General features: G+C 46.0%; 1 long non-coding RNA gene across 1 annotated transcript; it reads right to left on the reverse strand.

The window, feature by feature from the left end:
* Window positions 1-5,323: 5,323 nt before the first annotated feature.
* LOC109497746 lies at window positions 5,324-7,324 on the reverse strand. The gene is made up of 2 exons (XR_002154166.3): window positions 6,617-7,324; window positions 5,324-5,985 (listed from the first exon to the last, which is right to left on the reverse strand). It is a non-coding gene; the product is annotated as an uncharacterized LOC109497746 (long non-coding RNA).
* Window positions 7,325-15,232: the final 7,908 nt, after the last annotated feature.

Below are 15,232 nucleotides of genomic sequence, written 5' to 3' on the forward strand. Positions count from 1 at the left end.
ACCTGGGGCTTCCTTTGGTTCTCACACCTCCTAACTCATCAGACAGGCTCTGGTTATGAAGCTGGAGGTGGGGATGACTTAGAAGGTTCATAGGTCGGAATTCAGGACTAGGTTTTGGGGAAGTGTATGAAGCCCCCAAAACTCACCTGCAAAATTCTGGATATGTGTGCACTTTGGGGATCGTATCAACAAGTAACAGTTTTTGAGGCTATTTTATACCCAGCACGATCTCATTTAATTCTTACAACATCCCGAGCGTAACGAGTATTATACCCATTTTGCCGACAGAAAAATTGAGGCCAAGGGCCCCAAAATGACACAGCTACGAGAATGAAGGAGGCTTTGAGCCCAAGGCACCTGGATTCACCCACTGAACCACCATGCTGCCTTTCCGTTCTGAGGCTGGCCTACCTTCCCTAATCGTTCGTCACCCTCAGATGGGGTTGGATGAAGCCCGAGGCTGGGGGGCCTCCGAGCAGGGGAAGGTTGGGATCTCCCCTCAGTACCTCTCGTCCACGGTGAACTATAGTGATGCGGATTCAAGTCTGGCCACTGATTTTGTCTACCCGCCCACACAGTGTCCCATGGCGGCCTTTCTGAAGTTTGGCCTCAGTAGAGGGAGATTATTCTCGGACTCCCCCCATCCAGGGATCTCAGGGAGACAATTCTGAAGTCTTTCAAAATAACATTAAAAAACAAAGACAAAAACAAAACAGGGGCGCCTGGGGGCTCAGTCGGTTGAGTCTGACTTCAGCTCAGGTCATGATCTCACGGCTGATGAGTTCGAGCCCCGCGTCGGGCTCTGTACTGACAGCTCAGAGCCTGGAGCCTGTTTCATATTCTGTGTCTCCGTCTCTCTGAGCCCCTCCCCCACTCACACTCTGTCTCTCTCTCAAAAATAAAGATTAAAAAAAATTTTTTTTAAATACAGGGGCGCCTGGGTGGCTCAGTCAGTTGAGCGACTGACTCTTAATTTTGGCTCAGCTCATGATCTTGAGGTTCATTAGATTGAGAGTCATGTCAAGCTCTGTGCTAACAGTGTAGCCTGCTTGGAATTCTCTTTCTCCCCCTTTCTCTGCACCTTCCCAATTCATGTTCTCTCTCCTCTCTCTCTCAAAATAAATAAATATTTTATTTTATTATTTTCTAAGTTTATTTTTAAGAGAGAGAGAGGGGCAGAATGCAAGCAGGGGAGGGGGCAGAGAGAGAGGGAGACACAGAATCCGAATCAGGCTCCAGGCTCTGAGCTGTCAGCACAGAGCCCAACGCGGGGTTCAAACTCACACACTGAGATCATGACCCGAACTGAAGTCCACTGAGCCACCCAGGCTCCCCCTGACACATGCATTTAGAAGCAGTTGTTAGTACGCCACAGAGATGACTTCAGCAGGGGAAAAAATATTGGGACGATAATAAAACAAAGCAAGAGTGCAAGTGCTGAAGGCAGCTGGGGTGAGGGCTGCTTCAGCTTGGGAGGGGGAGGCGACTCTGTGGGTGGGACAGATGGACAGAGACAGGAAGGATGAAAAGGAATAGTTGTGGTGGGTGGGCGGCTTAGTCTGTTAAGCGTCCGATCTGGGTTCTAGCCTCACATCAGGCTCTCTGCCGTCAGTGCAGAGCCTGCTTTGGATTCTCTGTCTCCCGTTTTCTCTGCTCCTCCCCCACCCTCAAAAATAAATAAACAGTAAAAAAAAAAAAAAAAAAAAAGGAACAGTTGTAAGAAAAACATTCCAGGCTCGGAGAAATGCAAGAGCCCTGGGGCAGGTGCAAGCCTGGCCTCCTCAGGGAAGGTCACCGTGGGGGACGTGCAGAGAAAGCTTCTTTGAAGTGCTTCTCAAATTCTCTCCAGTGAGGAACGAGTCGCCTCCCCCCCCATCCATAAAATGCAATGAAAATTAATTTCTAGAAGAATGACGTTGAGGGGCGCCTGGGTGGCGCAGTCGGTTAAGCGTCCGACTTCAGCTCAGGTCACGATCTCGCGGTCCGGGAGTTCGAGCCCCGCGTCGGGCTCTGGGCTGATGGCTCGGAGCCTGGAGCCTGTTTCCGATTCTGTGTCTCCCTCTCTCTCTGCCCCTTGCCCGTTCATGCTCTGTCTCTCTCTCTGTCCCAAAAATAAATAAACGTTGAAAAAAAAGTTAAAAAAAAAAAAGAATGACGTTGAAAAACACATGCATAGTGCCAGAAAGCAAGGAACGACCTGCAAGGATTGGGTATGTCAGAGGCCGTAGGAGCCCCACTGAAAGAAAGAGCCCCTAGTGGCCACAGCTGGAGCGGTCTGAGTAACGAAATTAATGTAACATTGGCTTATAACCCCAAGAATAAAGTAAATTATCCATGAGTTCGCACCGATGCAAAGAAATGATCAAATACGTTAACGGTTGAGGGACAAGAGGCAAACTTGATGTGCAGAATTCCAAATCGTTCATGAACATGCTGCACCCCCCAAAAGAGGTCCAGCTGCACAGCGTGATGTCTTTCCAAGAAGGATGTTGTAGAAAGAGAGGAGAAAAGAGTAAGTTTTCAGTGGAGAAGCCTCGTGACAAACACCCACGTCACCTGCTGGCTGGGTGATCAAGGCCACCATCAACAGTCATAATTAGGCGGACAGTACGTCCTCTCGTGATAAAATGCAATGAAGATGGCACTTTGCCTCTGTGATCTTCCCTCTCCAAACCCATAACCCTAGCCTAACCGTGAGGAAAAGATCGGAAAAATTCCAACAGAGAGGCACCCTTTGGGACCCCTGACCAATACCCCTGAAGATTGTCAAGGTCGTCAAAGACGAGGAGAGCTCAAGAGACCATCCCGGCCAGGAAGAGCCTAAGGAAGCGAGCCAACTCAGTCTCGTGTGGGATCCTGGACCCCCCAAAAAGGACATTCTGGTAAAGCTGGAGAAATCTGGATAAAGCATGTGCTTTAGTTGATACTAATGTATCAAAATTCGTTCACTAATTGTAACAAATGTCGCATACTAGTCTAAGATGTTACTAAGAAGGGAAACCGTGTGCGCGCGCGCGTGCGCGCTCACGTGCGCTGGGAGAAGGGCGTCTATGGAAACTGTGCTATTTTCTTAATGTTGCTTCAACCTGTTCTAAAGCCTGATTTTAAAACATTTAAAAGACAGGCAAAGCATGAGCCCAATGGTCAAAATCATTCTATCAAGTTACTATAAAGCTTCTCTACACTTACTGTTTTCTATACTTTCTCATCTGGACGGTGGTCAGCAGCTCGGGACCGGCCCTGGTCTGTGGCAGGTTTTGAGTGGTTCTAGACAAGGGTTCCTCACCTTCACCGCTGTTGACCTTTGGGGACAGATTATTCTTGGCGGGGGGGGGGGTGCCTGTGTATTGCAGGGTGTTCAGCAGCATCCCTGACCTCTACACAACTGGATGTCACTTGCAGCCCCCTCCGACCGTGACAAGCAACAATGTCTCCAGACATTACCCCAGCAGGTCAAATCACTTTCCCATCGAAAACCACGCACGTGCACGCACGTACGCAGGCAACCAAGTCAAATCAGGAAACGTGGTCCAGGAAGCCCCGTGCGTGTTTGGGAGTTCCAGGTCTGCCATGAAGGGCCTGGTGTCTCCAAAACAACCCTGCTGATGCCGGCTGGTTTGTGGCAGCTTCGTTCGGAAGGCCCATCCTAGGGTGTGGCTCTGGGCCCGGAGAGCACGGAAAGATTCAGAATGTGTTTGGGAGAGAGAGGTGACGGGACTTGCCGATCGATGGGGGCAGGAAGCGAAGAGGGGAAGGGAGGGGCTTGGGGTAGATGCACAGATTGCTGCCGCCTTTCGCAACTGGGTAGCTGGCGGTGTCATGTGCTGAGATGGGAACGTGAGATGAGGGGCCAGGCTGGGCGAGGGAGGGGAGGGTGAGGAGTTTCGCCTTGGACAGGTGGAGTTTCGGGTCCCGGAGGGCCATGGGGGAGAGCGGAAGTTCACGGGCTGGTACACATCGTGATGAGGGAGGCCCCACGGGCCTAATCCCATGCACAGTGCTCCCCGAGGGGCGAGGCCAGAAGAGCAGAGCCCCCTTCTCCCTCCTCCCCTGCAACCATCACGTTGGCTGCTTTTCTGACGTGGCCCCTCGGGGAACACTGTGCATTTGATTAGGCACATGGGGCATCACTCACTCATCATGATGTGTACAGGTTCACGAACTTCTGCGCTCCTTCCCCGCCCCTCTCCTCTCACACAAAAACGCAGTGGGACTTGGGAGGCTCCGAGATGTCCCGCAGCGGGTACATAGAAACATAAACTGCGCTCGAGTGGGACACTGGAATATCATTCAGCTCTTGAAAAGAATGCGCTTTCACACCACAAAAAGCCACGGGAGAGTCTTAAATGCTTGGTTCTAAGTGAAAGAAGCCGATCTGAGAAGGCTCCAGAGGGTCTGATCCCAACTCTAGGGCATTCTGGGAAAGGTGAAACCGTGGAGACAGGAAAAGGATCAGTGATTGCCAAGGGGTTGGTGGGGGCGGGAGGGATGAAAAGCCGGAGCACAGAGGAGTTTCGGAGCAATGAAATACTCCCTAGGAGACTATAATTGTGATCACCTGTCATTACACATCTGTCAAAACCCACAGAACGTATGACACCAAGAGGGATCCCTGACATAAACTATGGATGCTGGGTGATGACGGTACCTCAGCACAGGTTCATGTCGATAGTGGGAGAGGCTGTGCTTTTGTGATGGCAGGGGCTCTCTGGGAACTCTATATTTTCTGCTCAATTTTGCCATAACTTCAAGCTGTTTTTTGTTTGTTTGTTTGTTTGTTTTAATTTTTTTTCAACGTTTATTTATTTTTGGGACAGAGAGAGACAGAGCATTAACAGGGGAGGGGCAGAGAGAGAGGGAGACACAGAATCGGAAACAGGCTCCAGGCTCCGAGCCATCAGCCCAGAGCCTGACACGGAGCTCGAACTCACGGACCGCGAGATCGTGACCTGGCTGAAGTCGGACGCTTAACCGACTGCGCCACCCAGGCGCCCCCAAGCTGTTTTTTTTTTAACATGATTTTAATTTTTATTTCTTTATTTATTCATTTATTCATTTATGTTTATTTCTTTAGTTAGGGAGACACAGAGACAGCACGAGTGGGGGAGGGGCAGAGAGCGAGGGAGAGAGAGAGAGTCCTGAGCAGGCTCCACACTGTCAGTGCAAGGAGCCTGATGCAGGGCTCAACCTCACACACCATGAGATCGTGACCTGAGCCAAAATCAAGAGTCGATCGCTTAATCGACGGAGCCACCCAGGTGCCCCCCTCCCCCCGAAACTGTTTTTTAAAATCGTCTATAATACACACACACACACACACACACACACACACAGTCTGTATTGATGTAGGTCAAGGGAGACAGATTATCTCTAGAACGCCTTCTTTGTTTTGCACATCGTTGGTGGGAAGAAATTTTCTGTCCGCTTCGTGTCTGTTTTTTCTCCCTCTGGTAGGAGACGGTCTTTGGGCAGAGTGAGGCCATCACTTTGCACGTATAGAGCATGAAGACCTACGTGATTGCAGGGGATGGAGGGTAGAGGGAGAAGTGGAGACAGAAGGGGGGCTCTGGCTGCTTCTCTGACATTGGTGAAGCCTGTGAGGACTCAACCCGGATGAAGCTTGCGTAGCACCCCCTAACTCGTTGCTGCGCCCCACCGGCCCTTGCCAACCCTGAGGGCACAGCAAAGGACACACTGGGAAAAAAACAAGTCACGTATAAACTTTGGGTCCCATGATGCCGCCGTCTGCCAAGACCCTTTGGCTTGGGAACTCTCAAGAGTCATCGTGGCCAGGACCTGGGATGTCCGCGTGGAAGGCAGAAATTGAACCCCCGTGGAAAACAAGACCCCCCGTGGAAAACGAGACAGAATCTGGGAGAGGAAACACAGAGGGTGGGGGTTTCTGGAAGGTGGGAGTGCTCCCCGGTGTTTGGGGCCTGCTGGAGGGTTCACAGTAGATACAGGAACAGAGAGTCCGGCAACGACCTTGAGGAAGGCAGAGTCAAGCGTATGTGTGTGGGAGGTACAAGGGAGGGAGTCAAAGAAGACGAGAGGCAGTGGAAACTTTGTCTAAAATCTTCCCTCTGCAACCCCTCTGCGTCTCCAACCACCCTCCAACTGCTCCCCAAAGCTATTCTTCCCCACGACCCCATCCTTCCACCTCCGGGAGGCCTCCCTTTGCGTGCCTTTGCCACAGCCTAGCTTTCTCTGCAAGTCAATCCCTGCTGTGGAATTGCAGGGTATTGGAGAGGAAAGGAACCGTAACCTTCGGCTAGTCCAAACCTTCCCCCCCAAGCTAAAACAAGCTCCCTCTACAGCATCTCTGTCCCCTCTTGTGCAGCCTATCTTTGATTCTTTCTGTGGGAAGGGGGCTCACTACTGAGAAAAACAGCTCCTTCCAGCACTAGAGGCTCCAGATCTATTCTTCCGGGAGAATCATGCACACAGTAGGTCCTCAGTTCCTGTTTGTGGAGTTTGTGTCACTGTCCCCCCGACTCATTTCTTAACCTCCCTAGCAAATTACATATCCCAGACACGAAGCTAATTGCCAATGTGCGGGGTAACTTGCAGATGATAGGTTTCCATTTCAAATACATGGATCAATACAGCCACCTACTATGTGCCAGGAGCTGGGGATTCATCCTGGATGAAGACAGACGCCGTCTCTGTCCTCATGGAGCTTATGTTCCTGTGGGAACACAAGACACAGAACAGCCAAAGACACAATTATTTAATTACAGTTGTGGTGAGCGCTCTGGGAGAGAGAGATGTAGCCTGGATTATAGACAGGGAGACCATACGACAAGGTGGTCTTAATGAATGTCCAACACTCTTGTTGAACGTGCGGGCATGAAACTCGCCTCACGAAGTTGCCAAGCAAGTCATAAGAACAGATCTGTTCCTTAGGGGCAGAAACCTTCTGCAAGGAGGTTTCTCTATGGCAGACTGTTGAAGTTATGGCTCCCAATTTGTTCACATCTGCTTGTCTCCACCCATTCAGGGGATCCCCATCCACACTGAGTCAGGGCTTAGCCCTGGGACTTATTTTGGCCAATGGGACGATAGGATAGGTGACAGAAGCAGAGGCTTGAAAAGTACTTACATCGTGGAAAAGAAGACAGGAGATTGCTATAGGTCCTCGGACATTTACAAGGATAGTGAGGGAAGTTTATGAACAATTTTATGTCAACAAATCAGAGAACTTACATGGCATAGACAAATTCCTGGAAATGTAGATGCTTACTTAGGAAGAAATGGATGACCTAAATAGTCCTCTGTTTAAAAATGGAATTCGGAGGGCACCTGGGCGGCTCACTTGGTTAAGTGTCCAACTCTTGGTTCCCGCTCAGCTCGTGATCTCATGGTTCTTGAGTTCCAGCCCTGCTTGGGGGCTCTGCGCTGACAGTGCAGAGCTTGGGATTCTCTATCTCCCTCTCTCTCTGCCCCTTCCCCATAAAAATAAATACATAAAAATTAAAAAATAATAAAGATGGGGGCGCCTGGGTGGCTCAGTTGGTTGAGCATCTGACTTTGGCTCAGGTCATGATCTTACAGTTTGTGGGTTCGAGCCCCGAGTCGGGCTCTGTGCTGACAGCTCGGAGACTGGAGCCTGCTTCGGATTCTGTGTCTCTCTCTCTCTCTGCTCCTCCCCTGCTCATGTTCTGTCTCTCTCTGTCTCTCAAAAATAAATAAAAATGTCAAAAAAATTTTTTTTAATAAAAAAATAATAAAGATGGTCAGAAGAGTGATTTTTAAGTAAATAAATAAATAAATAAATAAATAAATAAATAAATAAATAAAATTTATGATTAAAAACCTTCCTACAAAGAAGGGGTGCCTGGGTGGCTCAGTCAGTTAAGCATTTGGCTCTTGATTTCGGCTCAGGTCACGATTTCATGGTTTGTGAGATCAAGCCCTACATCGGGCTCCTCACTGAGAGTGCAGAGCCTGGTTGGAATTCTCTCCCTCTCTCTGCCCCTCCCCTGCTCACGTTCTCTCTTTCTCTCTCTCTCTCTCTCTCTCTCTCTCTCTCAAAATAAACTTAAAAAAAAAACACAGCCTTCCCACAAAGAAAACTCCATGCCCAGATGTCTTCATTGGTGAATCCTACAAAAATATAAAAAAGACATAATACTGATTCTACACAAATTCTTCCAGAAAATAGGAAGGTGCATTTCCCAATTCATTCTAGAAGGGTAGTAGTATCTTGGCACCATAACCAGATAAGGATATTACCAGAAAAGAAAGCAACAAAATGGGGTGCCTAGTGGCTCAGTCAGTTAAGTATCTGACTCCTGACCTCAACTCAGGTCTTGATCTCAGCGTAGTGAGCCCAAGCCCTTCACTGGGCTCCACATTGGGTGGGGAGCCTACTTAGAAAAAAGAAAGAAAGAAAGAAAATAAAAGAAAACCACAGACCAATATCTTTCATGACTATTGACACAAACAATCCTTAACAAAATATTAGCAAATAGAGTCCAGCAACTTATAAAAAGGAAAACACATCATGGTCACATGATGGCTTATTTAAGGCATGGAAGGTTGATTCAGCATTTGAAAATCAAATCAATCTAATTTGCCATACCAAGAGATCAGAAAAGAAAAAATCAGATGAGAATCATCATCTTAACAGATGTAGAAAACTTATTTGACAAAAATCAAAACGGATTCCTGCTATTGAAAATGCCTCTCAGCAAACCAGGAATAAAAGGAGATTTCCTCTATGGGCTAAAAAGCACCTATGAAAACTTGTAGCCAAAACAATATATTTAATAGTGAATGCTGGGGTATTTTGCCACAAGACTGGAAACAAGGCAAAGGTGTCATCTCTTATGGCTTCTATTCAACATTGTGTTGGAGGTCATAGCCAGTGTAATAAGACAAGAAAAGAAATAAGAAAGCACAGATTGGGAAGAAAAGTTAAATGTGATAATCTACATAAACAGAAAGAAAGAAAACAAGTAAAATACAATAATCTACATAGAAAATCATAAAGAATGGACAAAATCATAAAGAATAGACCTACCGTGAGTTTAGCAAAGTTATAGGATACAAGGTCAATATATAAAAATGAATTCCATCTCTACAAACTAAAATAGATAATACAATGAAAATTTGAAAAATCAGTACTATTTTCAATAGCATCAAAAACATGAAATACTTAGTGGCATCTGGGTAGCTCAGTCAGTGAAGCATCTGACTTCAGCTTAGGTCATGATCTCACAGTTTGTGAGTTTGAGTCCCCCATTGGGCTCTGTGCTTACAGCTTGGAGCCTGCTTCAGATTCTGTGTCTCCCTCTCTCTCTCTGCCCCTCCCCTGCTTATGCTTGGTCTCTCTCTCTCTCTCTCTCTCTCTCTCTCAAAAATAAACATTAAAAAAATTTAAATATGAAATACTTAGGGATAAATTTAACATAGACCTTTATGTTGAAAACTAGAAAGCATTATTCAGAGAAATCAAAGAAAGCAAAAATAAACATAGAAATACACTACATTCATGGATTAGAAAATTCAGTGTTGGTAATATGTTATTTCTTCCTAAAATAATCCATAGTTTCAATGCAATCCCAATCAAAATTTCAGTAAGGTTTTGTCTTTGTTTTTGTTTTTTGTAGAGGTCACTGAGCTCATTCTAAAATTACAGAATTGTGAAAGACCTAGAACAGCCTAAGCAATTTGAAAAAGAATGAGGGGGCGCCTAGGTTAAGCATCAGACTGTTGACTTCAGCTCAGGTCATGATCTCATGTTTGTGGGTTCAAGCCCCACTAGGGCTCTGCATTGACAGTCAGAGCCTGCTTAGGATTCTCTCTTCCTCTCTCTCTCTCTCTCTCTCTGCCCCTCCCCTGCTCGCTCTCTCTCTCTCTCTCTCTCTCTCTCTTTCAAAATAAATAAATAAACTTTTAAAAAATAAAAAAAAAGAAAAAGAATGAAATTGTAGGACTTAAGTTACCTGGTATCAAGATATAAAGTTACAGGTATAAGGTAAACATATATATCAATGGAATAAAGAGCCCATAAAATATAGACACACACATATATAATCAATTGATTTTGATAAAGCTGTCAAGGTAACTCAATGAGAAAAGGATAGTCTTTTTGACAAACGGTATGGAAACAATGATGCATCTATATGCAAATATATATAAATAAATAAACCTAGATCCTTACCTCACACCATATATAAAAAGTAACTCAAAATAAGGGCGCCTGGGAGTCTCAGTTAAGCATCTGACTTTGGCTCAGGTCATGATCTCGTGGTCCATGAGTTCGAGCCCCTCGTCAGACTCTGTGCTGACAGCTCAGAGCCTGGAGCCTGCTTCAGATTCTGTGTCTCCCTCTCTCTCTCTCTGCCCCTCACCTGCTCATGCTCTTTCTCTCTCTTAAAAATAAACATTAAAAATTAAAAATAATTTATTATTAAATATTACTAAAATATTTATTAAAATAATAAATGAAAATGAAAATATTTGCAATGTAACTGACAATGGGTGTAACATCTTTAGTATATAGGAAATATCTAAAACAGGGGTGGTAAAGTATGACTCAATGCTTTTTTTTGCATGGCTTGCAAGCTAAGAATGGTTTTGACATTTTAAAATCATTTTTATTTTTTTGATTATTTTTTATGTTTATTTTTGAGAGAGGGAGGGAGTGCGCATGCGAGCAGCGGAGTGGCAGAGAGAGAGGGGGACAGAGGATCTGAAGCAGGCTCCGTGTTGACAGCAGAGAGCCCCACGTGGGGCTGGAACTCATGAACCACGAGATCATGACCTGGGCTGAAGTCGGATGCCTCACCGACTGAGCCACCCAGGCGCCCCCCGACATTTTAACATAATTTTTAAAATCCAGGGTGCCTGGGTGGCTCAGTCCATTAAGCGACCGACTCTTGATTTTGACTCAGGTCGTGATCTCACGGGTTGTGAGACCGAGCCCCACACTGGGCTCTGTGCTGACAGTGTGGAGCCTGCTTGGGATTCTCTCTCCTCTCCTTCTGCCCCCCCCCCCCATTCACACTGTCTCTCTCTCTCTCTCTCTCTCAAAATCAGTAAACTTTTAATTGATTTTTAACAATCAAAAGAAGAATATTTGACAATTCCTGAAAATTATATGCAATTCAAAACTCCATGTGTCCATAAATAAAGTTCTACTGGAGCACAGCCATGCCCACTGACTTCCATGTTGTCTGACTGCTTTTGAGTTACGAGAGCAGAACGGAGCAACGAAGACTGGCCCCAACAAAGACTATAGAAAAGTTAAGGGGTGCCTGGCTGACTCAGTCGGGAACGGGGGAGGGGAGGGAGCGTGCGACTCTTAATCTCAGGGATGTGAGTTCGAGCCGGATGTTGAGTGTAGAGACTACTTAAATCTCAAAACAAAACAAAGTGCAAGCAGCAGAGGGCAGACAGAGGGAGACACAGAATATGAAGCGGGCTCCAGGCTCTGAGCTGTCAGCCCAGAGCCCGACATGGGGCTCGAACTCACAAACCATGAGATCATGACCTGAGCTCAAGTCGGACACTTAACCCACCGAGCCACTCAGGTGCCCCTGGGCTTCTTAGTTAAAAAGTCAGACCATTGGAACACCTGGGTGGCTCAGTCGGTTGAGCGTCTGACTTCTGATTTTGGCTCATCTCGAGGTTCGTGGGTTTGAGCCCCACGTCAGGCTCCACCCTGACAGCACAGAACCTGCTTGGGATTCTGTCTGTCTGTCTGTCTCTGCTCCTCCCCCACCTCCGCTCTCTCTCTCTCTCTCTCAAGAATAAATAAATAATTTTTTTAAAAAATCAGACCATCCACCAAGTCACTCCATCATCCTGTGCCTCAGTTTACTAAAAAAGCAAAGAGCAAAGTAGGATTGTTGTACACAATAAATTAAAAAATACGTGTGAAACACTTAGAATGGAACCTGGCACAATAATACCACTACATGAATGTGAGCTAGTCTCTTTTCAATTGCATCTATAGATATTCTAAAATTGCAATCCTGCCTGGAGTTTTCAAGTGTTCTAGGAGGCAAGACTTTGCACCCATTCCCAGGGATGTATATTACTTTCTCCAGGGCAACTTGTCAAAATGCATCAAGAAGTATAACAAAACCAATATTTTGGATCAAGTATTTCCACATCTGAGATGTTTTTCTAAGAACACAAGCAGAGAAACAAGAAATATGTGCTCGTTCATTCATTTCTTCACTGATGAATTGGGAGAGACATAAAGAGTTCATCACGGAGGCACAGAGATGAACAAACATGAATATTCATCCCAATTTCCTGTAAAAGTGTGAAAAGTTGCAACCAACCTAAACGCCCAGCAGGAAAGACCAGGTTAAATAACTATGCAGCCATGGAAGGGGACAGGGGAGAGGGGGAGGGGTCCTGCTTTAAAAGAATATTTAACAAGATATTTTCTGGGGCTTTAAAAAGTAACAAAACAACACAATCTCACTGTAAAAGGCTCAAATAACAGAAAAGAAATCTGCCCCCCCCCCTTAAACTCTCACCCCGCCTCTTCTTCCTAAGAAGGAGCCACTGTCAACTGTTTGGAAGAGATTTTCAGGGTGTTTAATGCGTGGACATACTTGTATACATTCGTGTTCTCCAACATCAATGCAATCATACTATAGTGAATGTTACGTGGCTTTTTCTTTTCCCATTGAGCAGGTACACAGGGATTTTTCCATGTCGGTGAATATAGGTCTGTCTCATTCTTTTTAATGGCTGCAGAACGTTCCCATAGCATGCCGTGCCCTAATTTGCCTAACTATGCCCCTATTGTCAGTCTTGGAGACGGTCTGCCACGTTTCACTTTTACAGGCAATGGCATCATTGCAAGCTGGGCTGTGATGAGCACACATATCATTAGGCACATATGTTTATGGGCTCCCTTGTTGGGTGGAGAGTGGCCAGGTCAAAGGTTATGTGCTTTCATATTTTGATGAACACATAGTACCTTTATTTTTATGCTTCATTTGTTTTTTAAATTTATTTTAAACACACCAGCAGTCATTTTATGATGAGAAAAAGCGCCCCCTCCCCGGGAAACGTTTACCACGAAGGCCAAAAAAGCAAGGAGTTAGCCAACTGTTGCACCTCCAACCTCCCCCAGCCGGCAGAAGAAAGCCCCGCCCCTGAAGTCTTCACTCCAGGGGCGCGACACCCAAATATCACAGCAAGATTGCCCCCTGGTGGCAGAGAAATAAGAAGCTGATCCAGGACAGTTCAGAGTGCGTGTGTATGTGTCCCCTCTTGTGCGGAGCTGTATTTCATCTTATTCTAATCATAAAGCAACCCTCTGAGTCAGGGACTAAAACTAGGTAAAAGACACAGGTGAGAAATCTGAGTTACCTGGCTGGCAAGGGGCAGACGCTTCCTCAACTCTGAGAAAATCCAGGTCCCTGTTTCCACTCCCTTGAGTCTGTGGATCTAATTCACACACCGTGCAATTCCCCCCGGTGAAGTGAACAATTCAGTGGACTTTAGTGTATTCATAGAGGTCTGCAACCATCACCACTATCAGCGCGAAAGCATTTCCAACACAGGACGTGGAGAAGAGGGAATCCTCGTGCACTTTGGTGGAAACACACAGTGATGCAGCCACTATGGAAAACAGTATGGAGTTGCCTCAAACAATTAAAAATAAAACTACCCTATGACCCAGGAACTCCATTTCTAGGGACCTACCCAAAGAACATGAAATCATGATATCTCAAAGAGATATCTGCACCCCCCCCCCCGCCATGTTCACTGAAGCATTATTCGCAATGTCCAAGGTATGGAAACAACCCAAGTGTCCATGGATGGATGAATGGATAAAGAAGATATAGTGTATATATACAACGGAATATTATATATCCTTTATTTTTTAATGTTTATTTTTGAGAGAGAGAGAAAGAAGCAGAGAGAGGGGGAGACACAGAATCGGAAGCAGGCTGCAGGCTCCAAGCTGTCAGCTCAGACGCGGGGCTCAAGCTCAAACTCACAAACTGCGAGATCATGACCTGAACAGAAGTGGGATGCTTAACCCACTGAGCCACCTTATTTGTCCTTTAAGAAGAAAGAAATCCTGTCATTTGTAACAACATGAATGAAATGGCAGGGCATTATTCTAAGCAAAATAAGCCAGAGAAAGACAAATACTGCAAGGCATCACTTACATGTGGAATCTGGGGTGGGGGAGGGGGAAGTTGACTTCATAGAAACAGAGAAGAGAAAAGTGGTTGCCAGGGGCTGGGAGATGGGGGAAATAGGGAAACGTTGGTAAAAGGGCACAAGTTTTCAGTTCTAAGATGAATAAAGTCTGAGGAGCTGATATATAATACGGAGACTATAGTTAATAACACTGTATTTTACAACCGAAATTTGCCAAGAGTAGAACTTAAATGTATTCACCAGAGAGGGGGATGGTAAATATGTGAGGTGATGGATATGTTCATTAAGTCAGTGGGGGATCCATTCACAATGTATGGGTATATCGAATTATCACATTATACATTCTTTCTTTTTTTTAACGTTTATTTATTTTTGAGAGAGAGAGTGTGTGTGTGTGCACGCGCAGGTGCGCATGGGTGCGAGTCGGGGAGGGGCAGAGAGAGAAGCGAGGACAGAGGATCTGAAGTGGGCTCTGTGCTGACAGCATTGAGCCCATTGCGGGGCTCGAACTTGCTAAATGTGGATCATGATCTGAGCCCAAGTCGGATGCTCAACTGACTGAGCCACCCAGGTGCCCCTACATTCTTTCATTTAGCATAAAGTTTCCAGGTTTCATCCACATTGTATCATGTGTCTGTACTTCACTTCTTTTTTGTGGCCAAATAATATTCCATTGTGTGGGTATAACAGGTTGTTCATTTGTTCATCAGTGGGTGGGTATCTGGCTATTATGAATAATGCTCATATGAACCTCTGTGGACAAGATTTTGGTGGACATCTGTTTTTATTTTGGGGGAGGGAGAGATCCTAGGAGATCGTTCTATACAGGAGAGACCCTTTAACTCAGCTTTCCAGATGTCCTAGGGTTCTGACCTCTATGTGGCCATTTTCAGAGAGCTGGCCAGAAACATGTAAAGCAAACCCTCTTGTTAGCTTGGCTCCATCGGTCTCCTCTGCTCCCACTCCACTGGGTCAGCTCCTGAGCTGCAGGTAAACCTCCTGATCCAGAACCCAGGCCCTCATTGGAACCCCAAGATTTCTTAGCATTAGCTGAGCCTTAATCTCTAGAACCAGGGAGAAGTAG

This window comes from Felis catus, chromosome A2, assembly GCF_018350175.1.
Source record: "Felis catus isolate Fca126 chromosome A2, F.catus_Fca126_mat1.0, whole genome shotgun sequence".
NCBI classification, from domain to species: Eukaryota; Metazoa; Chordata; class Mammalia; order Carnivora; family Felidae; genus Felis; species Felis catus.